General features: G+C 41.1%; 1 pseudogene; it reads right to left on the reverse strand.

Annotated features, from left to right (window-relative positions):
- Window positions 1-11,546: 11,546 nt before the first annotated feature.
- Window positions 11,547-12,249, reverse strand: LOC147827448 (sorting nexin-3 pseudogene; annotated as a pseudogene).
- Window positions 12,250-16,598: the final 4,349 nt, after the last annotated feature.

Below are 16,598 nucleotides of genomic sequence, written 5' to 3' on the forward strand. Positions count from 1 at the left end.
GTCTTTAATCTGTTGAGAAGGTTCTGTTCTACTTCTAGTCTCCTGATAGCTTTTACTATGAATAGCTGTAGAATTTAGTCCAATACTTTTTCTCCAACTAGTGACAGGATCATATGGCTTTTTCCTTTCCTCTGTTAAAATGATGACTTTTAGGGGGTGGATCTTCCAATGCTGAACCAACACTGCCATCCCTATTACAAAACCACTTTCTACATCCTGCCAGATCTGACTTCTAATCGTTTGTTTTGTTAAACAAATTTCTATCTATGTTCATACTTTTTTCTTCTATTATCTTTATTGAGTTCTAGGATTAGCACAATGTTGAGTTCCTAAAATGAGGGGAGAAGTGTTCCTTCTTTTTTCTGCTTTAATTATTTGATATAATTTATCAGGTAAAACGTATATGAGCCTGCTGTTCTCATATAGGTAAGTTTTCAAGCTAGGAATATACTTTCTTTAATAGGTGCTTCTCAAATTTTATATTTCCTCCAGAGTTAGTTTCATTAATTTGTCTTCCAAGTTACTTCTTAGAAGTTGTCAAATTTATTTCAAAAAAGATTTTTGTAATATGCTTTCTATATCTTTTTAAATTCTGTAAAATCTGTGGTAATGTCTCCTAGATCTTAATATTGTAATTTTAAAACTATGTAACTGATATTGTGTAACAGGAATAAAAGGTCTAAAGGAGCAGGGGAAGTGGGAGGGGTAGGGGAAAGGAAAAAAGGGAAAAGAAAAAATATGAGAAAAGGAAAAAAATGGAAAAAAAATCTTTGCAAATAGGGAAGGGTATAGGGGGTGAAGGGAGGGCAAGGGAAGGGGAAAAATAAGAAAAAAAGAAATTATTATAAGGCAGTTTGACAACGCTGGGCCTTCAGTATAGAAAAACAATTGAGGCACATTCACTGGTTAGGATTGTAAAAGGAGAGAAAACTACTATATCCACCTACTTCCCCTAGGATGAATAACAGTGATTGATGTTCTAAATAGGTGTCAAACACCTGGGTGGGGGACCAAGACCTTAACTGACGGAGCCAGCCTTCACTTGTCGAACAGCACCTGAATGGGGGAGTGAGGATGAAGAAAAAGAAAGACGCAGAGATAGAGTCAGGAGCCTCCCAGAGAGACTACTGCTGCGCTTTTTTATTCGCCTCCCCCTTTTTTTCACAGGTGAGTTTGGTTATTAATCATGACCCTTATCCAAAGACACCTGCTTCCTTGTTCTCTAGTTCTTTGGAAATTCCCCACCCTCATGGGCTTTCTTGTTTCTCGGGTTTGCAAAACGTTCATCCTGTTCCAGGACAATTTCTGAAGGTAAACATCTAATTTGGCAAGGACGCGGTTCCTCGTAACATAGTCTCCTTGCTCTATACAATGGAGGGTAAGATTTAACATGGAGCCTCTATGGCTAACACCGCTCTCCACACTTAACTCATCCCTTCTAGGAAAGGTCCCTGACCCATCCCTTACTGAAATGCTTGCTACAGGACTAGCTTCCCTATTTGATCCCCATTTCATCAATATTAACTAAGGGACTATGTTTGTCATAATCCAATTTGTTGATCATAGTTTTGTCCCACCTTGTGATTTCCCATTGGATCAATATCACCTAAGTGACTGTACTTGTAATGTTACTAATTGACTATAGTTTTGTCCCACCTTGAACCCCCCCTCACCATGTGGCTTTGCTCCATAAGAACCCCCTGAGAAATAGGATCCCTGGCAACCCATTTTCCAACCCCTCTTCTGGCTCTCTTAGACAGAAGCTATCTTTCTCTCAATAAGTTTTTCCTACTCTTGACCTTTGTTGTTCCTAGAATTCATTCTTTGATTTCAGAGAACACAAACTTGCGTTTTGGATATCTAGCCGATTGGGAGTTACATCTATTCCCCCTGTATCAGTAGGAATTGACTGTCACACCCAGGTTTGGAGGAGTTGCAGGTAGGCGCTGTGAACACCAGGGGTAGTTTCAACTCTAGGAGCTGGAAGTACAGAGTCACCAACCTTGGCCAGGCTGGGTCTAGAAGGGATGAGAGGAGAGCCTGCTCCCTCCTCCCTGCGCCACTGGCCATGTGAGCACCAGCAACCTTCACCCAGTTACCCACACCCTGGGCCTAGCAAACTCTGGGAGCCTCCCCTCAGCTCCTGTGCCAGCCACCAGGTGTCTGGGCGCAGCTGCTGCGACTCCTTCGCACACCTTGCTGGGCATTTCCATCCTCACTGCCGGCCTCTGGCCTCATTCCAGGCTCCAGTTAGAGCTTCTTCTTGGCCCAGAGTCCCAGCTCTGGCAGAAATTCACTATCCTATTCTAGTGTGTGTGTGTGTGTGTGTGTGTGTGTGTGTGTGTGTGTGTTACTGGGGATTGAACCCAGGGCCTTTGCAGTGAGCTACACCCCAAGCCCTTTTCTCATTTTAAATTTTGAGACAGGGTCTTGCTAAGTCACTAGGTTACCCCCTGCTGGGCTCAAACTTGCCACCTTCCTGACTCAGCCTCCCACAGTGCTGGGATTACAGGCATCCACCACTACGCCTGGCTGGTTTTTAAAAAATTGTAGTAAAGTATAATCTTACATGAGATTTAACCATTTTTTAAACATCCAGCTCAGTTGCACTAAGTCCATTCATGTTGTTCTGAAGACATTGTTGCCATCCTTCTGTAGAATTCTTTTTATCTTTCCAAACTAAAACTCTGCACCCACTAACTAACTCCCCATTCCTTCAGCTCCCCCTACCATCTGTGTTCTTGTAATTGTGACAAATCCATGTGCCTCACAGAAGTGGAAAGTATTTGTCTTTCTTTTGCCTAGAGTATGTCTTAGCATAATGTCTCAAATATATTATAGCGAGTGTCAGAATGTATGTTTTTCTTCTTCCTCTTCCTCCTCTTCCTATTTTAGAGGGGTGTCTTCCTAAGTTACCCAGCCTGGCCTCAAAGTCATTATCCCCTTGTCTCAGCCTCCTGAGCAGCTAGGATTACAGGTGTGCTCCACGATACCCAGCTGCTTTCCTTTCAAAGACGGAATAATATCCCATTTGTGATGACTAATCTTGTCAATTTATTGGATTGAGGGACACCTAGGGAATTTAAAGCACACTGTAGGGTGTGTGCAGGTGAGGCTGTGAGGGCATTTACAGAGATGATTGGCAGGTGGGACAGCAAATTGAGTGGAGACCCATGCTGAATGTGGGCAGCAGCACCATCCAATAGGCTGAGGGCCTGAGTGGGACAAAAACAGTGGGACAAAAAGGAAGACACCAAGGGCTACAGCACACCCCATTCCCTCTGCCTCTCCACTCCTTCCACCACAGTGCTCTGCCTCACCAGGAGTGGAAACCATGAAGCTAGTTGCCTCAGGGCTGAAACTTCTGAAACCACAGGATCCCCTTGGCTTTGCCCTATCCCCAAAACAAGCCCAGGGTGTCTGTGCATCCTCAGCAGGTGCCCCCCAAAGTTCACTGGTTCTTGAGAAGAGATCACAGACACTGCTTGAAAACATGAGGGCTGGAAGGCTGATTCACCAAGCCATGGAGAAGCCAGAAGAGCTCCCTGCCACAGGATGGAGGTCACAGTGTAGTGACAGTGTCCTCCCGTGGCCTATTCTCCCAAGAGGGCCCTGTGTCTTTGTTCCCCACCAGGATATGTCATGCTGATGCTGCCCTTGGGTCATCACAGATGATGTGGCCACTGCTGGCCAAGGTAGACTCTGAGCCCTGTCCCTAATGTGAGGAGAGCTGCATCTAGGTTACCAACCAGAGCACTGCTAGAGGGGCCACCCACCAGTTAGCACACCCAGATCCAATATGACACACCCACCATGACCACTCTAGAGCCTCCCATCATCCTGGACTCAGTCTTGTGCTGTGGAGACACCAGGGTGGAGAGGCTGGGAAAGGGTCAAAGAGGAAGCTGTGGAGATGGTCCTCTGATGGGAGCAATTTTACATAAATTTTGGGAAAAGTCATTCCACATTAAAATTATCATTAGATGTAGTTTTCCTGCCTACAGGCCAGCTATGTCATGTTCACACATAACTCTGTTTTTGCCTCGGGTCACAGCTAAGACTTCAATGGTCCTTTGAGGCTGTGATGCTCCAGGACAGGATTACATCAGCTGAAGACATCCTGGGGATGGAAAAATTCCTAATCAATATAAGTTCCTCATTAACCCCCCACCGCCCCATGTGGCTAAAGGGTCAATGGAGTGAAAAATGAGGTTGGAGATTGAGAAAATGTAAAGAGGCTGTGCATCCCACAGTTCCTGGCCCAGAGGAAGGGGCTTCTGAGCCACAGTCCCACTGCTCTCAGCCCAGAGGTAGGGGCTTCTGGGTCACCGTCCATCCTGGTGCTCCCAGCCCAGAGGAAGGGGGTTGTGAGCCGCTGTTCCACAGCTACCAGCTCAGAGGAGGTGAGCCTTGTGGGCACCAACAGCCCCTCCCAACCCCCAGTCGAAATGAGAAGACACGTAAACAAGTCTCAAAACCAGACTTCCAGATCACCTACAGCAACCCCAAAGGGAAATGAGATGGAACTCTCTGATAGTCAACCACCTGGACTCCCTGAACTGGCAACAAATGAGGATCCGGAAAAAATGAAATCAGAAATAATTTCTCAGATAACAGCAGAGATTGTGCCCATAGTGCAAGAAATGATTAATAAATCTAGAGAGGACCTGAGGAACATGATGGAATTCCAACATAGGAAACAAATGGAATCCACAAAACAGATGCAAATAGATGTCCAGGAGATCAAAGAGTCCATTGAATGTCTACACAGAAGAATGAGCCATGTGAGGAGAGAATTTCATAGAAGATAAGATTGAAATTAGTGACCAGGAAAAGAAAAATTGCTTCAAAATTGTAAGGGACCACGAGAAATCAATTCCAGCAGCTGCTAGACGATGCAAAGAAGAATAACATAAGACTGAGTGGAGTCAAGAAAGAAACAGGAGAGAGTGCAGATGACATAAAAAAACTGTTTACAGAAGTAATGGCAGAAACCTTCCCAAGCAGGGGAAAAGAACTTGACATACAGATAAGTGAGGCATATAGGACTCCAAATAGCCTTGATCAAAAAAATCTATACATAGGCATATAATTGTTAAGATTCCAGAAATTCAACAGAAGAACAAAGTTCTACAAGCAGTTAGAGAAAAACAAATCATGTACAAAGCAAAGCCCATCAGAATCACAGCAGACTTCTCAACACAAACCGTCAAGGCATGAAGATCTTGGAGTGACGTATTCCAAGCACTAATGGAAAACAGCCTCCAACCCAGATTAATGTACCCTGCAAAACTATCTTTCAAAATTGATGGAGAAATAAGATGCTTTCATCACAAAGAGCACCTCGGGAACTTCATGAATACCAAAGCAGCACTCCAAAAAATTTTAGACAATATCCTAGGTACAGAAAATCAGGATCACAATCCCAGTAAGAACAGCAGAATGAACCCATTGGGCATGACAAGAAATTAAACATAAAGGGGCAGAATCCAACAAAAAGAATAAGTCATGACAATGATAAGTCAAAACGTATCAGTTATAACCATCAGTGTGAATGGTCTCAATTCACCAATCAAAAGAAATAGACTGGCAGAATGGGTCAAGAAGCAAACTCCAACAATATGCTGCATATAAGAAACACACTTAATTCAAAATGAAACCCATAGACTGAATGTTAAAGGGTGGAAAACTATACTCCATGCTATGGGAACCCCCCAAAAAGCAGAAGTAGCTATCCTCTTTCCAGATCAAGTAGACTTCAAACCAACACTGGTTAAGAGAGACAAAGGACACTACATCCTTGTAAAGGGAACAATCCAACAGGAAGAGGTGACAATCATAAATATCTATGCACCAAATACTAGTGAACCCAACTATATGAAACAAATACTAACGGACATGAAAGGTCATATATGCACTAATACAGTTGTAGTGGGGACCTCAATACCCCTCTGTCACAAATAGATCAACTAGACAAAAAATAAGTAATGAAATACTAGAACTCAATCGAACTCTTGAACAAATGAGCTTAATAGATGTTTACAGAGTGTTCCACCCCACAAAATCAGAATACATATTCTTCTCAGCTGCACATGGGTTGTTCTCCAAAATAGACCACATACTCATGCATGGAACATGTTTATGGAAGTGCAAAGGAACTGAAGCTATCCCCTGCATATTTTCACACCATAGTGCGATGAAATTGGAGATCCATAGCAAAAGAAACTCGAAAAATTTCATAAACATGTGGAAATTGAACAACACACTTCTGAATAACCAATGCGTCACAGGGAAACTTAAAGAAGAAATCAGACAGTTCCTTCAATTAAATGACAATGACAATACAACATATCGGAATCTATGAGACACAATGAAAGCAGTCTTATGAGGGAAATTCATAGCAGTGAATACACATATTAGGAAAGCAGAACGAGCCCAATTAAACAACCTGGTGCTCAACCTCAATCTCCTAGAAAAAGAAGAGCAGGACAAACCCGAATCTCATACAAGGGAGGAAATTATAAAGATCAGAGGAGAAATCAATTTAATGGAGTCTAAGAGAATGATACAAAAAATCAATGAAGCCAAGAGTTGGTTCTTTGAAAGAATAAACAAAATTGACAAACCCTTAGCCAGCCTTATCAGAAAAAGGAAAGAAAAGGCCCAAATTCATGCAATTAGGAATGAAAAGGGTGAAATTACAACAGGCCCAGCAGGAAACCAGAGGATCAATACCTACTTCCAGAACCTATACACCAATAAGATGGAAAACACAGAAGAAATGGCCAGATTCCTAGATACATATGCATTAACAAAGTTGAACAAAGAAGACCTAAAAATTCTAAACAACCCAATATCAACCAATGAAATTGAAAACATAATTAAAAACTTACCAACTATGAAAAGCCCATGTCCTGATGGCTTCACTGCTGAATTCTACAACACATTTAGAGAGGAATTAATGTCACTTCTCTTTAAATTCTTCGATAAAATTGAAAGGGATGCAATACTCCCAAATCCATTCCTGGAAGCAAGCATCACCTTGATCCCCAAAGCAGAGAAAGACTCAACCGAAAAAGAGAACTATAGGCCAATCTCACTAATGCACATAGATGCAAAAATCCTTACTAAGATACTGGCAAATAGAATCCAGAAGATCATCAAGAAGATCATACACCCCAATCAAGTGGAATTCATCCCAGGGAAGCAGGAATGGTTCAACATATGCAAATCAATCAATGTAATACACGATATCGATAGAGCCAAGGACAAAAACCATATGATTATCTAAATAGATGCAGAAAAAGCATTAGACATAATCCAACATGCATTTATGATGAAAGCCCGACAAAAAATTGGACTAGATGATCTCTACCTCAAACTGATAAAAACCATCTATGAAAAACCAACAGCCAGAGGTCTGTCGACACCATAGCAAGGTCGCGAGTTGCGTGGAACACGCCAAATTGGCCCGTTGCAGACAGGCAGGTCTGGGGATGCCATAGCAAGATTACGAGTCATGCAGAACACACCAAATCAGCCCGAGCCCCGGCAGCAATCCACTGGACACCCGCCCCCGCTCCTCTGGCATCTTGTTTGTACAGCCACCTGGTTCCACACTACAAAGACACAGAGGACACCGGACCACCAGACCGCTGTACTGAGTAAGTTGGAGTCATCTTCACCTCCCACCGGGACCGGGACTATCTTTAGGGGAAGGGCAGCTGGAACCTGCAATACAATTCTGCAGAGTTCAACCCTACATGAGGTCAGGGAGCTCAACTTGGGACTTGCAGCCGGAAATCTACCTGAATCTCATGGGTATGCGACTAGCTTGCTGAGACTCATTGACTTATATCTGCACACTGCTACACACGTTGTCTGTTGTGGCAGCAGAAGCATACCCTGAAAGAGGCCCTTCATCTTCATTGTTATTTTTTAATCCCCAAATTAGTATAATTGGCTTTTTCTCTTTTCTTTTCTTTTGCTCCTCTTATCTTTAATTTTTTCCTACTCTTTGCAAATATTTGTTTTTCTCTCCTTTTTTCTCTTTTCTTTTCTTCTTTCTATTCTCTTTCCTTTCTCTCTCTCTTACACTCACTCTTGTGCTCTCCCACATTGCTCATCTTCCCTTTTTGTCCCTGTTTTGGTCCTCATCCAGAGTTCTTCTTTATTTTCCTAGTATTCTCTTTTTCCTTCTCACCTGTGTGCTCTGACCACACTGCTAACCTTCCCCTATCCTTCTTCCCATCTGTCCCTCCCTCCCCAACCCCTTCTAACTCCCCATCCCAAAGGGTAAAGTTGTTATATTGAAGAGTTTATTCACTATATGTTGGGTCGGTCCTCAATCTTGATTTAATTCACACAACTAAAGGTGATAGATTAATAACTACCACAAAATGTCATTTTCAAAGATGTATTTGATGCAATGGTGTTGCTGATTGTATCACTTGGGCTAAGGTGTGGGTATTGATCTAGTCAATGAACTTCCTAGTATAAGGAAAATGAGATAGCCTTAGAGTCATTAGACTCAAAACTTAAAGACCAGCTATATCTGGAAGACACCTCTGAGAAGCCATCATTCCATAAGGGTTCTAATTACAAGCAACAAAGATACCTACAATAAGCAATTTCAACCTATCAACCCAGGAGTTAAACCAAGGACAGTACCAAAAACAAAAATGAGAAGATATTTAAGCAAGGCACAAACTCAGACTTCCACCCCACCAAGGGTAAATCCTGGGAGAAATGAGATGGAAAAGTCCCATAACCAACCACCTGGATACCCTGAACTGATACCACAGGAAGTAACAAAACAGATGAATGAGGCTCTAGAAAAATTCAAAGCAGAAATAATCTCCCAGATATCTACAGAGATTGAGAGCAGAGTGAAAGACATGACTAGAGGATCTAGAACAGAAACAGATACAAAAATAGATGAGCTCAGAAACACGCTGCTGAGCAGCTGAGCCATAGCCTGGTGGCATGGAACTTAGCTTGAGTGAATCCATTCTGAGTTTTAGCCTGGCCTGCCTGATGGGGCTGTGCAGCTTGGAAGATGAAACCCCAAAGACTGGTACTTGACATGCACAGGTCCCCAGACACCCCCCCCCACTCTGCCCCGGAAATCCAAGTCCCTCTGTCCTCCCCTCCCGGTGCAGGCAGGGGCTTCCTGCCCCAACCACTGGGACAAGAGCTCAGTGGGCTTCTGTCTTCTCACGGAAACACCTCTAATAGAGAAGACTTAACTCAGACCATAGGAGGTCAGACCAAGTCTGTCAATACCTGGACAGACTTTTGTCCCACACCATTGTCCTCTATTTTGGACCCACAGAGAACCATTTACAATCCATTGTCTGCTCTTTTGGGCCAATGGACTTTGTTCCAGGCCACTGGATAAGCTTCACATTCATTGAGTTTCTCCAGAAATCATTCCCTAGGCCACTCAAATGTCTACCTCCATGTAGAAGAGGGGTATAAAACAGAAACAAAAACAAAATGAGAGAGAGAGGCAGAGAGAGAGCACAAAGCAAAATGGGTAAGTGTCAGAATCACATTGGGCTGCTGAGTAATCACATTCTTTGGATTTTTCCCTGTCCTGTAATTGTTGCCTGTTAGGTATTTCAGAGCCCTCACAGAGCAAGCCCCCTCCTCTCCTTTCCCCTGCTCCACTCCGGCCACAGGGAACAGGGAACTTCTGAATAACTAAGGCATGACCTCCCTTTGTTAGTGACTCTCTGCCTAGTTAAGGAGTTTCTGCCCCACCAGTTTCGTGGTCAGATGTTCCAGTAAGATAGGGGCTTCCCGAAAACAGTTACTCCATCCCCTCAGCCAAAACCCGTTGCTACACACCTCAGCCCCAATCACCCAACCCCAACAATGGACTAGTGCCCTCCCACCTGCAAAATCCTATATAAGCCTCCAGCTCAGCCCTTTGCGGGCTGCTGGTCTGCATTCTGTGAGTCAGCCTGGCAGGCTGCAGACTGCTGCCCCCAATAAAGGCTTTCTGCCTGAACATCCATGTGTGCCCCCTTCTTCGGTGACTCTTTCATTTCCCTTTTGCACATTAGTGAATTTGCATGCTTTTCTCCTATTTACTGACTTTGTCAGTTTATTCCAGAGAATTCTCAGTAGGCAGAGGGAAAAATCTCCTTTCACCCTACATGGCCTAGTCCAGGATGTTGTTTTAATTTGCATCTCTCCAATGAGCAGGGATATTGAACATTTTTTTTCATATACTTATTTGCCTTTTCTAATTCTTTATCTGACAAGTGTCTTTTATTCAGATGCCCATTTTTGCATTGGGTCTTTAAATTTGGGGATCTGATTTTTTTGAACTACTTTATATATTCTAGATAATAATCCTTTATGTGAATAGCTGGTAAAAATTTTTCCCACACTGGGTTTTCTCTTCACTCTGTTGGTGGTTTCTCTTGCTGTGCAAAAGCTTTTTAATGAGATCCCAGTTTTTGATTCTTTGTGGTATTTCCCGTGTGGTCTGGGTTTTGTTCATGAAGTCTTTGCCTACCCCTGTGTCCTCAAGCATTTTAACTATTCTCTCTTCCAACAGATCTAGTGTTTCTGTTTTAATATTTAGATCTTTGATCTATTTCAATTTTAGGTTAGTGCACAGTGAAAGACATGGGTCTAATTTCAATATTCAACATGTGGAAAGCCAGGTTTTCCAGCACCATTTCTTCTAATGAAGGTGTTTGACTCCTTTGTCAAAGATAAGGTTGTTGAGAATGTCTGGAGTTGTTCCTACATCCTCTAGTCTGTTCCATTCTTCCTCAGGTCTGCTATTTTGCCAGTACCATGCTGTTTTTATCATTGTAGTTTTGTAGTATTGATAGGGAAAAGTTTTAGATAACTTAGTAGATTGAATATTAAGGTAGTTCTAGAAGCAAAATAAGTAATGTGTTCCTTTAAGATTTGCTTTTCCCATAACTCTTGTTGTTTAGGGTGACTTTAAGGTGATGGTTATCTGACTCCTTAACCAGTAACGTCATTAAACTAACAAAGTTGCAATGGCTGGGTGCATTTACAATGTATATGTGCCTATCTTGTGTCTGTGACTTGTAAATAGGAACTGGAATTGTATTTACACATCAAAGACCACTAGGGATGAGAAAATGGCTAAAAAGGGTATAAAAAGAAAACACTGAACAAAGGGGCACAAGGATACTAACCAGACCAGTTTCTGGAGGTCCCGCTCACTTGCAAGTGAAACTTTTATTATTTTACCCGAATTCTGTGTCTCCGGGTATTTCCTAATGAGATTTCTGGAACAGTATAATTTATGTTTTTATTTTAGTTTTGTGTGTGTGTGCAAATGAGACCACATCAGAATCTTTAGTTAGGACATTGCAGATTATATAGGAAGGTTTGTGAGGCTATAGTGTATACCACATTAAAACAGCAAGGAAGAGCTATTTATATAGAAAGGCTGGAATGAGAGATTTTCACTAAAGTAAATTAACTTGTCAACTGCCAAACAAAACTGAGCACATGAGTGTTCCTGTGCTGAAGGCATGTTATACCAATCTCTGGGCAGCATGCTAAGGGATAGTTAGAATGTCTTCATTGGTGCACAGGAATCATTAAGGGTCATGTTTTTGCCTCTTGCCAAATTTCAAGCATGTCTTACTTTAGATGAGTATAGCTTTTATCTATTAGTTCATCCTGTAAAAACATGTGAAGACAGTGTTCATTCTGTGCCAGTGGATGACCAGCGACCTTGTTTATGAACTGCTCCAGCCCTTGGTTCCTCTCCTCAATAAAATTGTCATCAAATATTCCATCATCTCCTCTAAAAGGAAGTTGACACAAAAATGTTTTCCCAGGGAGTGGGGGAACTACAATCTTGCTCTCTCTTTCTAATTCACTTCACAGCCATTCCAAGTCACTGTATCTTCTTCCAACAGCAGATTCCTTCAGCCTGATAACAGGAAGATTTGTCTTGACCCTGATCTCGGAGGTGGTGAAGCAGCCCTGGCCAACTTCCACCATCTGCAGGTTGCTCACATCGATCTCGAGGAAGTTGCTGGGCTGCCTGTAGGTGTCATTCAGGTTCTGCGGCTCGGTGACCAGCTGCTGGGTGTCTGGCACGGTCTCCGCCATTTCACTGTAACTGCCACTGCCGTGGGCTCCCTCCGGACCCTCAGGTTCCACAGACATCGCCGCCCGCCACAGAAACCTGCAGTATAATTTAAAGTCAGGGGTTGTGATACTCTCTGCTTTGCCTTTGATGCCCAGAATTGCCTTTGCTATTCTAGGACTCTTCTGGTTCCAAATTAATTTTAGGATTGTTTTTTCTAATTCAGTGAGATATTTTGTTGAGATTTTAATTGGGATTGCATTGAATCTGTACAACAATTTTAGAAGTATGTGCATTTTCACTATATTGGTTCTTCCTATCCAAAAACAAGGGATATCTTTCCATTGTCTGATATCCTCTTTAATCTCCTTTTTCAGAGTACTGTAGTTTTCAATGTAGAGGTCTTTTACTTCCTTCATTAGATTGAGTCCTAGGTGTTTCATTATTTTGTATGCTATTGTGAAATTGATTGTTTCTCTAATTTATCTCTCTCTCTCTGTGGGTCTGTTATTTGTATACAGGAAGGCTATCAACATTTGAGTGTTGACTTGGTATCCTGCTACACCACTGAATGTGGTTTTGAAATCTAGAAGTCTTCTGGTAGAGTTTTTCGGGTCTTCTATGTAGAGTATTATGTCATCTGCAAAGAATGATAATTTAACTTCTTCCTTTCCTATCCTTTTTCCTTTTACTTCTTTCTCTTGTCTCATTGCTCTGGCTAATGTTTCCAGAACTATATTGAACAGGAGTGGTGATAGTGGACATCGTTGTCTTGTTTTGATTTTGTTCTTTTAGTTTTTTGTTTTGTGTTGTGTTGTTTTTTGGTACCAGGGATCAAACTTGGGACCTTCCGCTTGCGAGGCAGGCAGCAGAAACACTGAGCTAAATCCCCAACCCAAGCTTTCAGTTTTTGTCCCTTTCATATGATGTTGGCTGTGGTTTGTTGTAGACGACTTTTATCAGATTGAGATAAGTATAATATATACCAATTTTCTGTAGGGTTTCTTATCATGAACGGAGGGTTGGACCTTGTCAAATGCTTTTTCTGCATCTATTGAGAGGATCTTACAGATTTTGTCCTTGGTGCTGTTAATATAGTGTATTACACTTATTGATTTGCATATGTTGAACCATCCCTGCATCCCTGGGATGAATCCAACTTGGTCATGGTGTATAACCTTCTTGATGATTTGTTGCACTGTGCCAGTATCTTATTGAGGATTTTTGCATCTATGTTCATTCGGGAGATTGGCCTACAATTCTTTTGGTTGGATCGTTTCTGGTTTTGGAATCAGGATAATGCTTGCTTCCAGGAATAAATGTGGGAGTATTGCTTTCCTTTAGATTTCATTAAGGAGTTTGAGGAGTAGTGGCATTAGGTCTTCTCTGAATTTCTTGAAGAATTCAGCAGTGAATCCATCAGGGCCAGGGCTTTTCTTTGTTGGGAGTTTCTTACTTACACATTCAATTTCATTGGCTGATATTGGTTTATTTAGTTTCTATATCTTCTTGATTCAGATTTGGTAATTCATATGAATCTAGGAATCTGTCCATTTTTTCTATATTTTCCATCTAATTAGAATACAAGTTTGAAAGTAGGTATGGATTATCTTCTGGATCTCTGCAGGATCTGTGGTGATTTCACCCTTTTCATTCCTAATTGCATGGATTTGAGTGTTTTCTTTCCTTTTTTTTATATAAGATTGGCTAAGGGTTTGTCAATTTTATTTAATCTTTCAAAGAACCAACTTTTCTATTCATTGATTCTTTATATTGTTTTCTTAGTCTCCCTTGCATTAATTTGTGCTCTGATTTTTTTATAATTTCCTCCCTCATATGAGCTTTGGGCTTTACGCTCTTCTTCTAGAAGCTTGAGGTTCAACATTAGGTTGTTTATTTGAGCCTACACTGTTTTCCTGATATGGGAATTCACTGCTACAAATTTCCCTCATAGGATGCTTTCACTGCATGCTATACATTCCAGTACGTTGTATTGTCATTATCATTTCATTGCAGAAATTGTCTGGTTTCTTCTTTAATTTTATCTGTGACCCATTGGCTTTTACGGAGGATGTTATTTAATTTCTATGTGTTTATGAAGTTCTTGTGGCTGTTGATTTCTAATTTCATTGCAGTATAGTCTGATAATATGCATGGAATTATTTCAATTCCTTTGCATTTACTTAAGCATGTTCTATGAGCTAGTATATGATCTATTTTGGAGAAAGTCCCATGTGTAGCTGAGAAGAATTTGTTTTCTGATGTTGTGGGGTGGAATGCTCTGTAGACATCTACTAAGTCCTTTTGTTCAAAAGTGTGGTTCAATTCTAATATTTCATTGTTGATTTTTTTGTCTAGTTGATCTGTCTATATGTGACAGTGGGGTACTGAAGTCCCACATTACAACTATATTAATCCTTATATGATTTTTCATGTCCATTAATATTTGTTTTGTTTAGTTGGGTATGCTGCTATTTGGTGCATATATATTTAGGATTGTTATATCTTCTTCCTGGATTGTTCCCTTTCCCAGGATGTACTGACCTTCTTTAATCAGTCCTCTCTTATTCAGTCTTGGCTTAAAATCCACTTTGTCTGCAAATAGAATAGCTTCCCCTGCTCTTTTCCAGTTTCCCTGTCGGATGGAATATTGTTTTCCATCCCTCAACTTTCAGTCTGTAAATTTGCTTTTCAATTAAATGTGTTTCTTGTATGCAGCATATTGTTGGACCTTGCTTTTTTTTTTTTTTTTTTTTTTTTTGCAGTACTGGGGTTGAACTTAGGACCTTGTGCTTGCGAGGCAGGTGAGGTGCAGTGCCACTCTGTTTCATTGGAGTGGTGAGACCATTAACATTGATGGTTATAACTGATGTGTATTGTCTTTTTTTTTTTGATGTGTATTGTCTTATCTCTTTTGAGTTATTTTCCTGATGTTGGCTTCCTTCTTTTTCTGTTTAATTTCTTCCCTTGCCTGGTGGATTCATTCTGTTGGGCTTCATGGAGTTGTATTCCTTATTGTCTCTTTCTAGAATATCCTTCAGAATACTTTGAAGTGCTGATTAGATGGCCATGAATTTCTTCAGGTGTTCTTTGTCATAGAAGTATCTTATTTGTCCATCAATTTTGAAGGATAGTTTTGCAGGGTACATCAATCTGGGTTGGAGCTTGTTTTCTTTTAGGGCTTGAAATAGTTCCCTCCAAGCTCTCCTTGACTTAAGAGTTTGTCTTGAGAAGTCTGCCATGATTCTCATGGGCTTTCCTTTATAGGTGATGTGTTTCTTTTCTCTAGTAGCTTTTAATATTCTGTCCTTGTGTTAAATTTCTGGAATCTTGACTATTATATGCCTTGGGGAAGACTTTTTTTGATCATGGCTATTTGGAGTCCTATATGCCTCACTTATCTGTATGTCAAATTCTTTTTCTCTGTTTGGGAAGTTTTCTGCCATTACTTCTGAGAACAGGATTTTTTATGTCATTTGCACTATCTCCTACTTTTTCATTGTCTCCAATCATATTATGTTATTCGTAGAGCTGGGGATTTAGTTCAGTGGTGCCACCACCTGCCTTGCAAGTACAAGGTCCTGAGTTTGATCCCCAGTATCAAAGTATATATATTATGTTCTTTTTCTTTGCATCATCTAGCAGCTGCTGGATTGATTTCTCTTGGTCCCTTGCTGTTTTGGGGGGGAGGGTACTGGGGATCGAACTCAGGATGTTGAGCTTGTGAGGCAGGTGGTGGCACCACTGAGCTAAATCCCTGGTCCCAGTCCTTTGCTATTTTAAAGAAATACCTCTTTTCCTGATCGCTAACTGCAATTCTGTCTTCTATATTTGATAGTCTCTCCTTGCATTGGCTCATTCTCTGTGTATTCCTTCAGTGGAGTTTTTAATCTTTTGGATATATGTTTGAATCTGTTTCATGGATTCCATTTCTTTCCTATGCTGGGTGTTTATGGTTTCCATCATGTTCCTGAGCTCCTCTTTTTTTTTTTTTTTTTTTTTTTAATCTGTATCTTTCATTCTGGTCACCATCTCTGTAGTTATCTGGGAAATTATTTCTACTTTGAGTTTTTTCTAGAGCCTTATTTATCTGTTTCATTACTTCTGCTGTTACCACTTCAGAGAGTCCAGGTGGGTGGCTTTCAGATTATTCCAATTCATTGCCCCCAGGGTTTGCCTTTGGTGAGCTGAAAGTCTGTGAGAGTTGCATCTTGTTTAAGTGTCTTCTCATTTTCTATTTTTTTAAAAGTTTCATTCCTGAGTTGATGTTTGTAAACTGCTTGTGGCAAATAGCTTTATTGACAGTATTTAGAAACCTTAGGAAATGACTGTTTCTCAGAAGCATCTTCCAGATCCAGACACACTTTGGAGAGAGGGAAAATTGGGCCAACTGGAGGACTGAAAATGAGTGTCATCAATGGATAAGACTATAAGTTAGCTTATGACCTTAGCTAGCTTTCTTTTTTATTTTTCCCCCAAATACTTCCTTCTATTCTGATGG

This window comes from Heterocephalus glaber, unplaced genomic scaffold, assembly GCF_053883595.1.
Source record: "Heterocephalus glaber isolate CG9 unplaced genomic scaffold, H.glaber_assembly_v1.0 deba00001444, whole genome shotgun sequence".
NCBI classification, from domain to species: Eukaryota; Metazoa; Chordata; class Mammalia; order Rodentia; family Bathyergidae; genus Heterocephalus; species Heterocephalus glaber.